This window comes from Aquarana catesbeiana, linkage group LG03 (genome assembly GCF_042186555.1).
Source record: "Aquarana catesbeiana isolate 2022-GZ linkage group LG03, ASM4218655v1, whole genome shotgun sequence".
Lineage (NCBI taxonomy): Eukaryota > Metazoa > Chordata > Amphibia > Anura > Ranidae > Aquarana > Aquarana catesbeiana.
In genome coordinates this window covers 697,174,611-697,185,821 of record NC_133326.1, presented here as the reverse complement: position 1 = coordinate 697,185,821, position 11,211 = coordinate 697,174,611, and positions in this window count along the sequence as shown.

Sequence of the window (11,211 nt, the reverse complement as noted above, 5' to 3'; positions counted from 1 at the left end):
TTTGGTACAAGCTTCACAGATGTAGCCCCCCCTATAGTATACACTGGAGCACCTGTGTGCCCCCCCTAATAAAAATGGTGTTCTGGGGTCCCACACTAGTGCTCCAGTGTCCAGATGTGAAAACAGCTGCTCAGTGTCCTCTCCTTACACACAATCTAGTTGGCATTTCATTCTAGTAACAAACCCATCTACACAAACAAATATTTGGCATCCAAGTAGGCCCCAAAAAATGTGTGAAAATGCATATGGCCTAAACAATGGTGTTCTAGAGGCCGAAAGAAAAATGTTTGATACGAACGAATAATGGGCCCATGAACATTAAAGTTGCCCTTTTAAATGTTACAATTAATAAAAGCATATGGAGCAGAACGAACAGAATAAAGACAGAAAGAATAGGAACACAGCACAACTACTTACTTTTTTGCAGCACTCTCCGGATCTTTCGGTACTGCTCTGGCTCTCTCAACTTCAGGTCCGACCACCGCTTCCTGAGCTGATCTTTAGATCTTCGTACCCCGAAATTCCTGTGAAGGCTTTTGATCACTTTAGCAATGATTTTTGCCTTTCGGATGTTGGAGTGTGGGTAAGGCCCATATTTTCCGTCATAGTCGGACTTCCTCATGATGTCAACCATCTCCAACATCTCCCCAAAGGACATATTTGTGGCCTTAAAACGTCTCCTTCTGGATCGGGACGTGCCTGGATCCGGGCTTTCCTCCTCCTCCTCCTCGTTGCTAGAATTAGCATGCACCTGCTGTAACTCCGCCATGTGCTCTTCACCCACTGCGCCGAACAAAAAGGGGCGGGGAATAGACTAGAAAGAACGTCAGGGGCGGGCGGAGTTACACGCATGCGCAGTGTGTATAAAGCGTAACACGCGTGCGTATTACGTACGATCTGTGAGCGGAGGAAGGAGCATTGGACGCGCCGATCGTAAGAACGAAGGTAAGAGACAAACTTGGGCCTATACTGCTTCTAGATTGAGGCCTATATTGTAACAAGATTAGGAGAGTTTTGTCTGACATTAGGCTTTGTCTTGTGTTGTGTCTTGCAGTGAACATGGATATCTTATTAAAAGATAATGACTTCATGTCAGTATTCGTAGAGATGCTAAGGGAACTGCCCTGTCTGTGGGAGATTACCCACCCCCATTTCAAGAACCAAGCAAAGAGGAAGGCAGCACTGGAGCAATTGTGTGAAATTGTGAAGCAGGTGATCCCCACGGCAGACATCACCTATTTAAAGATCTTCATTGGTGGCCTGAGGAGCACATATCTGAGGGAGCGCAAGAAAGTCCTGGATTCACAGAGATCCGGAGCAGCAGATGACATCTATGTCCCCAGGATGTTGTACTACGACAGGCTGCACTTTCTGGCAGGCCAGACTGAACCCAGGCCATCCCTCTCCAGTCTTCCTTCCAGGCTTCCTTCCCCACGGGTGAGGCTTCTGACGCCCAACCTGGGCCTTCCAGGCCACATGTGGAGGAGCCCAGCTTGAGCCAGGTATAGCATTCCTCTAAATATTTCTGCTTGTCCAATCAATGATGTTAACTAGATGTTAGTTGGAAGTACTAATTTAGGATTGTGATTGATGATGCAAAACATTACAACCATGTCCCTTTATCATACACAGGGAAGTCTCAGCCAGGAGGTGGCCGGGCTGAGCCGGCTGGCTGATCTGCAGGTCCCTCCACCCCCCCTGAAAAGAGAAAGTGGCAGTAGGACGAGTACCCTAGAGGAGGCTGCTATAGCATTCTTTTGGAGGGCTACAGAGGTCCTGGGAGCACCCCACACCATGGAGGAGAACATTGCTGCCTTCATAGCATATAAAATGCAGAGGATGGAGGAGGGCCAAAAAGTCTTGTGTGAGGCCCTCATATTGGAGGCTCTGGAGAAAGGTATGAGGGGCCAAATTACACCTCAGACACACCTTCGCGTTGGTCCTCCTCCTCCTCCTGCGGGTCCTCCTCCTCCTCCCTCTCCTCCAGGTCCTCCCAGTCCTCCTCCAGGTCCCCCCAGTCCTCCTCCAGGTCCCCCCAGTCCTCCTCCTCCTCCAGGTCCTACTCCTCCTCCTGCCACATCTCCAACTGCACAGCCACAGCCTGGAAGGAAGCGTGGAAGGAAGACCAGACAGTGATTGCCCTGGGTTCAGTCTGGTCGGCCAAAAGATGCAGCCTCTTGTGGTACCACAGCCTGGGGACATAGATGTCATCTGCTGCTATCCAGATCTCTGCGAATCCCGGACCAGACTGCCCTCCCTTAGATATGGACTCCTCAGGCCACCAATTTTGATGTTGAAGAATTGTTGTCTGCCGTGGGGGTCCCAGGCTTCGCTAATTTCTCCTGTTGATCCAGTGTTGCCTTCCTCTTTGTTCTGAGCCCTTAATAAAAGATTTTTGTTTTGAATTATACTCTCCTATGTGTTTTACTTCAAAAAGGACAGTTGGTTTGTGAGGATTCAGGTACATTTCAAATATACAATGTGAAATGAACAAGGGACACCAACACCAAACAATCTCCTTGAGATTAAATAATAAAAGATATCAATGGTGTTGGGGTAACTTGACACACAAAACACACCCAAAAATATTCTGGAGGAAAAATAAAAATAACATTGAACAAAGATCAGCCTTGGAAAAAATCCAAACATTAAAGAAAAAAAAAGGCTTAAAAAAAAATAAAAAATATAAAACTGTCAGATGTGACAACTAATAACAATATATTCAGGGAATCCCACTAAAAAAACACAAATAAAACTTTGTGAGAAGTGTGTGTGAATATGAGCAGCAAAACTACTTCATTCTTGTCACATTATAAAGAAGAAGAGAGTGCGCTGTATTAAACCATTTTTAACATTGCAGCGTGACGAAAGTGCTGTATCCATTGCGAACGCTAAGTTTACCAGAACGAGCTGTCCCGTATCGGAATTTCTTCTGAGCATGCGTGGCACTTTGTGCGTCGGAACAGGCCACACACGGTCAGAATTGACGCGATCAGATTTTGTTGTCGGAAAATTTTATCTCCTGCTCTCCAACTTTGTGTGTCGGAAAATCCGATGGAAAATGTCCGATGGCGCCCACACACGGTCAGAATTTCCGACAACACGCTCCGATCGGACATTGTCCATCGGAAAATCCGACCGTGTGTACGGGGCATTACAGTGGTTTCGGCGGGGAAGGAGGGGGCATGGTTGCAGCGCCGTGCATATGCAGCGTGCACGGCGCACCAGTGCGCAGGCGCAAGGCGGCTATCTTTGAAGCCCAGAATGCCAGAGCCCCCGTAAGAGGTGGGACACAGAGCTGTGGGCAGTAAGCATCTCAGTGGATTCGGATCCAGGCATACCTAAGACACCTACTCGGCATCAGGTTGTGCAGACTGAGCTAATATTAATATTGTAAGACTAAGGCACAACAGTGATTGCATTTTTGCAGCTTAGGACTATGTCTCCCTGTAAGAGGGCTTCAGGGGCAGGTAAAAGAGGCACTAAGAAATCTCCACCTAGATCTAGGGGTTCTGGACATGCCTGCAGTATACCATCCCCCCTGAAAGACTAGAGGTAGCCTCACAGGTTGAGTCTGTGCCCCTGTCAGGCTTTGCAGCCTCTCTCAATGTTGCAGATCCTGTATATTTTACTAAAGACACTATGAAAGCTGCATTGGATGGTTTAGAAGGAAGGATTACCACTTTTATCACAGCTTCCTTAAAGAATAGCAGAAAAAGTGGTAGATCCCCTTCCTCTGCTCTGGGTTCCCTATCGGATGAGCATTCTGATAATGAGGAAGTATTCCTATCTGGGGATGGGGATCAGGAGCAGTCGGATGATTCAGGGGAAGAGGAGAAGCTTTCTTCTGCCTCTCAGGCCCTCAAAGTGCAGGTGCAATATTATACTGAGTTGGTGAGTACCACATACAAATTGCCCTCTGCTGAGGCTGCCATATCCTCTGTTTCCTCCTTGGGATCTCAGAAATCCCCACAGTCTATGTATACCTTCCCAATTCACCCCTTGCTGGAGAAAGTGTTGTATGAGGACTGGGTTCATCCAGATAAACTATTTTCTCCTCCTAAGAGGTTTTTCATGCTTTATCCAGTAGAGGAAAAGTTCACCAAGAAATGGGGGGAGCCAGCAATTGATGCGGCTGTTTCCCATGTGAATAAAAGCCTGACCTGTCCTGTGGACAATGCTCAGGGGTTCAACGATCCAACTGATTAGAAGCTGGAAACTTTATTTAAAGCCTCTTTTTCTATGGCTGGTGTTGTGGTTAAACCTGTGGTCACAGCAGTTGGCATGTGCCAGTTCCTGAAGGAAAAAAAAAGGAGCAGGTGCTTAACCTCCTTTCCACTGAGGAGGTCGAGATTTATGCAGACCTTCCTAAGGCCTTGTGTTTTGCGGTTGATGCTATTATGGATTCTGTCCAGCAAGCATCCTGCCTTACTCTCCTGCTGGTACACATGCGCAGGTCCCTTTGGCATAAGCATTAGGCAGCTGAGGCTTCATGCAAAAGATATTTGACTGGGTTCCCGTTTTATGGGGAATGCCTGTTTGGGTATGATCTGGACAAATATATCCAGCAGATTACCGGTGGCAAGACCACGTTGTTACTGGTTAAGAAGAAGAATAAAAGTCCCTCATTTAGACGTTCTCGTTCCCCAGCCCCTTGAGCCTCGACCTCCAGGCAGTGGTGACGGCCTCACTAGTCCAATACTAGGGGAAAGCCAAAAGCCAAAGCCATAAAGGATTTGGTCTGGGTAGTTATAGCAAGGAAAAATCCTTCCATTCAACTATGTATGAGACTATTAGGGAAAATGGTACCCTCATTGTTCCTGTTCCTTACGCCCAGTTTCACTCAAGGCCTTTACAGAGCAGCATTCTCTCTGCCTGGAACAAAATAGTTTAAGCCTTGGATCTTCCAATATGCCTATCACCATGGGTATGCCAGAGCCTCAATTGGTGGTCGCTGACCGAGAATCTACTGAAAGGAAAATCCTTTGTCTCAATTACTTGGAAAGTCATAACCACGGATGACAGCATAATAGGCTGGAGAACGGTCCTGGAAGAAGCTTCCACCCACAGAAGATGGTCCAGAGCCGAAGGGCTCTTGCCCATCAACATTCTGGATATTAGGGCGATTTGTCTAGCCCTCAGGGTATGGACTTAAAGGGTCCATACCGGTTGTCCTGTCTGGATACAGTCCGACAATGCTACGGCAGTGGCCTATATCAATTTCCAAGGAGGCATCAGGAGTCTGGATGCCCAAAAAGAGGTGAATCACATTTTTTCTTGGGCAGAAAGGCATGTTCTGTGCCTGTCTGCGGTCTTCATTCCAGGGGTAGAAAATTGGCAGGTGGATTTCCTAAGCAGCCAGCAGCTGTGTCCAGGAGAATAGTCTCTACACCCCAAATATTTCAGTCCATATGTCGGAAATGAGGTACTGCAGATGTAGACCTGTTGGCTTCCAGGTTCAACAAAAAACTGGACAGCTTTGTGTCAAGAACAAAGGATCTGCTAGCACAAGGGTCAGATGCCTTAATGATTCCATGGGATCAGTACACTCTGATCTATGCGTTCCCTCCAGTTCTGTTTCTCCCGCAATTCCTTCAGAGGGTCAAAAGGGAAGGAAAGCCAATAATTCTTGTGGCCCTGGCTTGGCCGGCCCAGATGATCTTGGTATGTGGAGATAGTAAAGATGGCAGAAGAAAGACCTTGGGTTCTTCCGCTGCACCCAGATCTACTCTCACAGGGTCCAATATTCCATCCTGTCTTACGAAGTCTGAATTTGATGGTTTGGCTGTTGAGACCCACATTCTGAAGGGCCGTGGGCTCTCGGGGCCAGTCCTATCCACTCTGGTTAATGCTAGGAAGCCAGCTTCCAGGCTCATCTACTACAGAATCTGGAAGACATATGTTTCCTTGTGTGAATCCAGGGGGTGGCATCCTAGAAAGTATGCCATTAGCAGGATTCTTGCATTTCTTCAATTAGGCGTAGAAATTAAGCTGACCTCAAGCACTATCAAGGGCCAGGTCTCGGCCGGTCTTTCGAAGGCTGCTTGCCTCTCATTCCCTGATCCGGGCCTCTGTTCAGGGGGCACTGCAATTGAATCCACCAGTTAATCCTCCCGTGTGCCCTTGGAATTTAAATTTGGTTTTGTCTGTTGTACAGAAACAACCTTCTGAACCATTGCAACATGCTTCTTTAGTTCTTTTGACAAAGAAATTGTTTTTTCTGGTAGCCATATCCTCAGCTAGGGGAGTATCGGAATTAGCGGCTCTTTCCTGTAAAGAGCCATATTTGATTATTCACAAAGGCAGGGTGGTGTTGCGTCCACACCCGACTTTTCTGCCTAAAGTGGTTTCAGGATTCCATCTGAATCAAGATGTGGTCCTACCATTCTTTTTTCCAGATCCGCAGTCCACGGAGGAGAAGTTATTACACTCTCTAGATGTTGTAAGAGCAGTCAAAATCTATCTGCAGGCAATGGCTCAGATAAAGACTGATTGCCTATTTATTTTGCCACATGGCCCCAAAAAGGGCCAGTCAGCATCAAAATCCACTATCTCTAGATGGATTTGACAGGTTATTGTTCAGGCTTATGGTGTAAAGAAGAAAATTCCTCCTTTTCAGGTTAAAGCGCACTCGACTAGAGCAGTTAGTGCTTCATGGGCAGTACATTACCAGGCCTCCATGGCTCAGATCTGCAAGGCTGCAACTTGGTCTTCGTTCCATACATTCACAAGGTTCTACCAGGTGGATGTAAGAGGGCATGAGGATGCCGCCTTCGGGCGCATTGTGCTGCAGGCAACAATATAGGTCCTCTTGTCCCTTGGCGGTCTGTGTTTCTGATCTGTGTCTCCCTCCCCTCAAATTTGGGCATTGCTCTGGGACATCCCACTAAGTAATTATCAAAGGCTCTGTGTCCCGTGATGTATGAACAAAAAAATATGAATTTTTAAAACAGCTTACCTGTAAAATCCTTTTCTTGGGAGTACATCACGGGACACAGAGCTCCTGCCCCTCTTCAGGATTATACGTTGGGATACTTATTGCTTTTTTACAAAACTGAGGTACTCTGTATATGGGAGGGGTTATATAGGCAAATCCCCATTCTGCCTCTCTGTGGAGCGATCGCGGGTGGCTGGCGGACATCGGGTCAGATGTGCCCATGGATTGGCTCCCCCTCTATGCGCCTCCGGCAGCGTGCATGCACCCACAGTATCCAGTACACAAAACAATGAACAGGTACGTTGTTTCACGCAAAAAAGCCACCCTGCCGCAGCTTATATGCAGTGGGTGGTCTTGTGGTTAAAGCTGAACTACAATGCATCTAAACACTATAAACCAAAAACACTTCATTAATTTTTAATATTCAAAGCAAACTCCCCCATTCATCCATGTCTCCATGCTTTATTTTGAGAAATTACTTTGAAATACACCCCCCTAGCATTTCTGGCCGTGGCCATCTTGAGTAATGGCAAATGATTCATGTAACATATACTTCCCGAAATACATCTGCCCTTAGCTCAGGCATACGAATTGGTTAGTATTCATACATTCGGATCAATCCGAACATCCGAATAGCTGAAAGAACCAAAATACAAAAATTATGATATTACGACTAAGCAAAATAACGAACACGTGAAAATACAAATTTACGAACGGACAAATTAATGAAAATACGAAACTCCGGAAAAGTGAAAGAAAGATAATGACACCTATAACGAATGATTTACATTTCGTATTTTCAATCCTTTGTCTGTTCATAATTTCGTAGGTTTATATTTTCATTTGTGTGTTCGTAATTTTGTTTCTTTGTCTGTTCGTAATTTCGCTTCTTCGTGTTCTCTAATCGTTCTTTTGAATGGACAGTGTAAGTGTATCTTAATATGTATGTTTGTAATTTCGTATGTTCGTAATTTTGTGCTTTCAAATCATTCTTTCGAATGGGCAGTGTATTAGTGAGTGATGTATCTTACTTAATATCTTTAGCCAATCAGCTTATCCCTTTTGTGTCTGAGTCACACCGAATTCCTGAATCTTTTTAGATTCAGTTGAGGAGGAGACTGAGTTAGGTCTCGTGACTGAGGGAGTGGACTGGAGTAAGTACAGGACTTATTAGAAAAGCAAGCATAGGATTATTATTCTTTATTTCCTGCGAAAGTGTGAATCAACGGACAAGGCAATCTCACAAAAGTAACAATTACTAAATTACAAGTAGTCTACCAAATAAATGAAAATGATTATCTAACAAAATTACGAATTTCGAATCAAAGAAAATTAGACGGAATTACAAATCATTCCATATCAACGAAAATGTAACTGTTACGCAAATATGAACGACTTCGAATATGAAAACTTGCGTCTTACGAAATTACAAATCGTTATGAATCAACGGAATCGTAAAGAAAAGAAACAAAACAACATTTTTTGTTGTGCACATGTCTAATGGAAAGCCGGAAGTAACAAAAGAAATGTGAAAAAAAAGGTTTAAAGTAAGCAAATATAATTTACTTTTCTATCTATTTACTAACGCTAGCAAAATAAGGATTAAAAATAGTCAATGTTGATTGAGAGAGCGAAGTTCCGTTTTAATATTAAAAAGAAATACAACTGGGTATATAGTAATTATCACAATCCCCCATGTTCAACAGCTTTGTTACAATTAACAAATCTCACTAGGTCACTTACTGTAATGTGTTGCTGATATTCGTATTTAAATACAAGATATGAAGCTAGTACTTAGACTGAAGAATGGGAAAATGAGATTTGGACACATTTTGAACTTGCCAAAACAGAGTAACACATATGGTGTTACCACGACTGCTTTACAAAAAAATAATATTGTACAAGAATGAATACTTTATTTTTTATTTTATTTACTGATCTTATAAAATGTTATACAATATAAAAAAAAGTCTTTATAGTTGTGGCCATATTCCATAAAAATGAACAACAAAACCAAAATAAATGAATTCCTTCTTCTTGGATTTCAGAACCTCCATCATTACCACATTTTCATTTTATTGCTACTCATTTTGATCTATACTAGTACTATCGTTGGAAATCTGATGATACTAATATTGGTGTCAACCAGACACTCTCTCAGAAACCCAATGAACTTTTTCCTTGGTCAGCTTTCCTTATGTGACATTTTAATTAGTACCAATGTGGCCCCTAATATGATCCATGACACTTTTCCAATTTGTAGCAAATGTGCATGGCAAGTCTCTAGCAAGAGCAAAGTTGCAGTGATGAGTCTACAGCAAGAGCTCTGCAAGTCTACAGCATAAAAATTCAGCCACAGTGACCTCTGTGGTGGGATGACTTGCACAACATAGCAGAACCAGAACTTGCAGCAGACTTGCAGAATGTTTGCACAGAAAGTTGCTTTGGAGTCATGCAATGCAGACTTGCTTCAATTGTGCAACAAACTTGAGAAGCCTGGCAAGTCTAGCAAGAGCTTAGCAAGTCATTTTCAAATTTGTAGCACAATTGCTTGCTATCTGGGTTTGTAACTACCTGTGCTCTAATTTGAAATCTCAAGCAATATTGTTAAAGCAGAGTTCTGGTTTATTCTGTCGGCCGCCTGGTCTGCTCTTTTTTCTAAGATCTCTATCCGTGCTTCTATCTGTTGGAGGTCCGCATGCATTGTGGCGGTGATCTCTGCAGCCGTTTGGGCTAGACCCCTGGAGAGCATATTGGAGAAGGCTGACCTCATTGATGAAAATTCATTCGGGGTGTGGGGGTAGTCATGCTCATCCTGCTCCCAGGTCCCAGGGGTGGCTAAAAGATTTCCCATAGGAGTGAGAATTAGGCCTTGCAGTGATCTTCCTATCAGAGATTCTGTTGATGCTGGGGAAAGAGCCAGCTGCTGAGGGGTACTCACTGTGCCCTTTTCTTTTGTGCAGGCTGGGGGACTCCCGTTGTCCTGATCGGCTATCGAGTCCTCTGGCTCTGAGGCCGAGCCTCATGTGTCTGCGGGCCGACATCTTGGACGGGCCGCACTGCTGTGCTGCCGTGTTTAGCTGCGTGGAGAGATCCCTCCTTGCTGTGGGTGACTCCCAGGAGTGTGCCCACTTGAGTGGCTGTATCGAGGGGCCGCTGTGTGGACTCTAACGGCTGCAGTGGGGGTTAGATGTCCGGAGAGCTGCGGAGCTCCTAGGCTAGTTGTCCATCTTGGTCGCCTCCGTGCATCCCCTTTCTGTATTTCTAAGGTTTGAGCTACAGTTGGGTGCCCGTTGATGGAAGCCTTGCTATGTGGTAGCCACCTCACCAGCACAGTCAGGCTTGTATGAAGTTTTCCTTCATATGCCTACATGTGCAGGTCTAAAAGTTCACAGATCCTGTTTGAGTATGTTGATCTAGATTCAACATAAGTCTATCCTCACTGGTCATGCAATATAAGAAAAGAAAGGAGGGACTGTGGTTTGTAATCATCCACCCTGGATGGGAGTGAACAAATGGGGTTAAGGTGTAGCAGCCACCATTTTTTTTTTGGTGCAGTTTGCCCAGAGCAGCAACCTTTTTTAAGAACATTGAATTAAAACAGCAAGGTGCCTTGACTAAACATGATTTAATATGAATTCAGAAACTTTAAAATGTATTACAATACAACTGCCAACAGAATTTTGGACATTTTATTAAAGCGAGAAGTTATTTTTGGTAAACAAAGGCTTTTTTTCTGTTCTTGTAGAACCCATATTTCTAAAAAAAAAAACTGCATAAAATAATTATATAAACTTTCTTCTCTGGGAATATATTAAATTGGCAACAACAACAAACAGATCAAATGATTATGTCAATGAATACGTCCCTCAGGGGTCTCTGTGTTGCTATACATAAAGTATAAATAAGGCATTAGCCTCCAACCTTTACACTATAATCGAATCTCTTGTGAGTATCACCTTTTGTTGGAGCCGATACACCAATCAGGTAAATTAATTTATATACACATTTGATGGTTGATGAAAAGAACCCATATTATTAAGTAGTTAGATGCCCCATATTTAAAAATTTTAAATGACTTCAAGAAAAAATATAACCAGATATTATGCAATAAAAAATGTTTACTTTGGAGATCATTTATTAAAGTTGCGTTCTTGAAAATTTATGTGAACCTATGGACTTCAAATTTTAAGAATAGTTGCCATTTTCTTTTTTTTTTCTTTTTTTTTGTACAGCATAAACATACATTTATAACAAGACATTTTAAATACTTT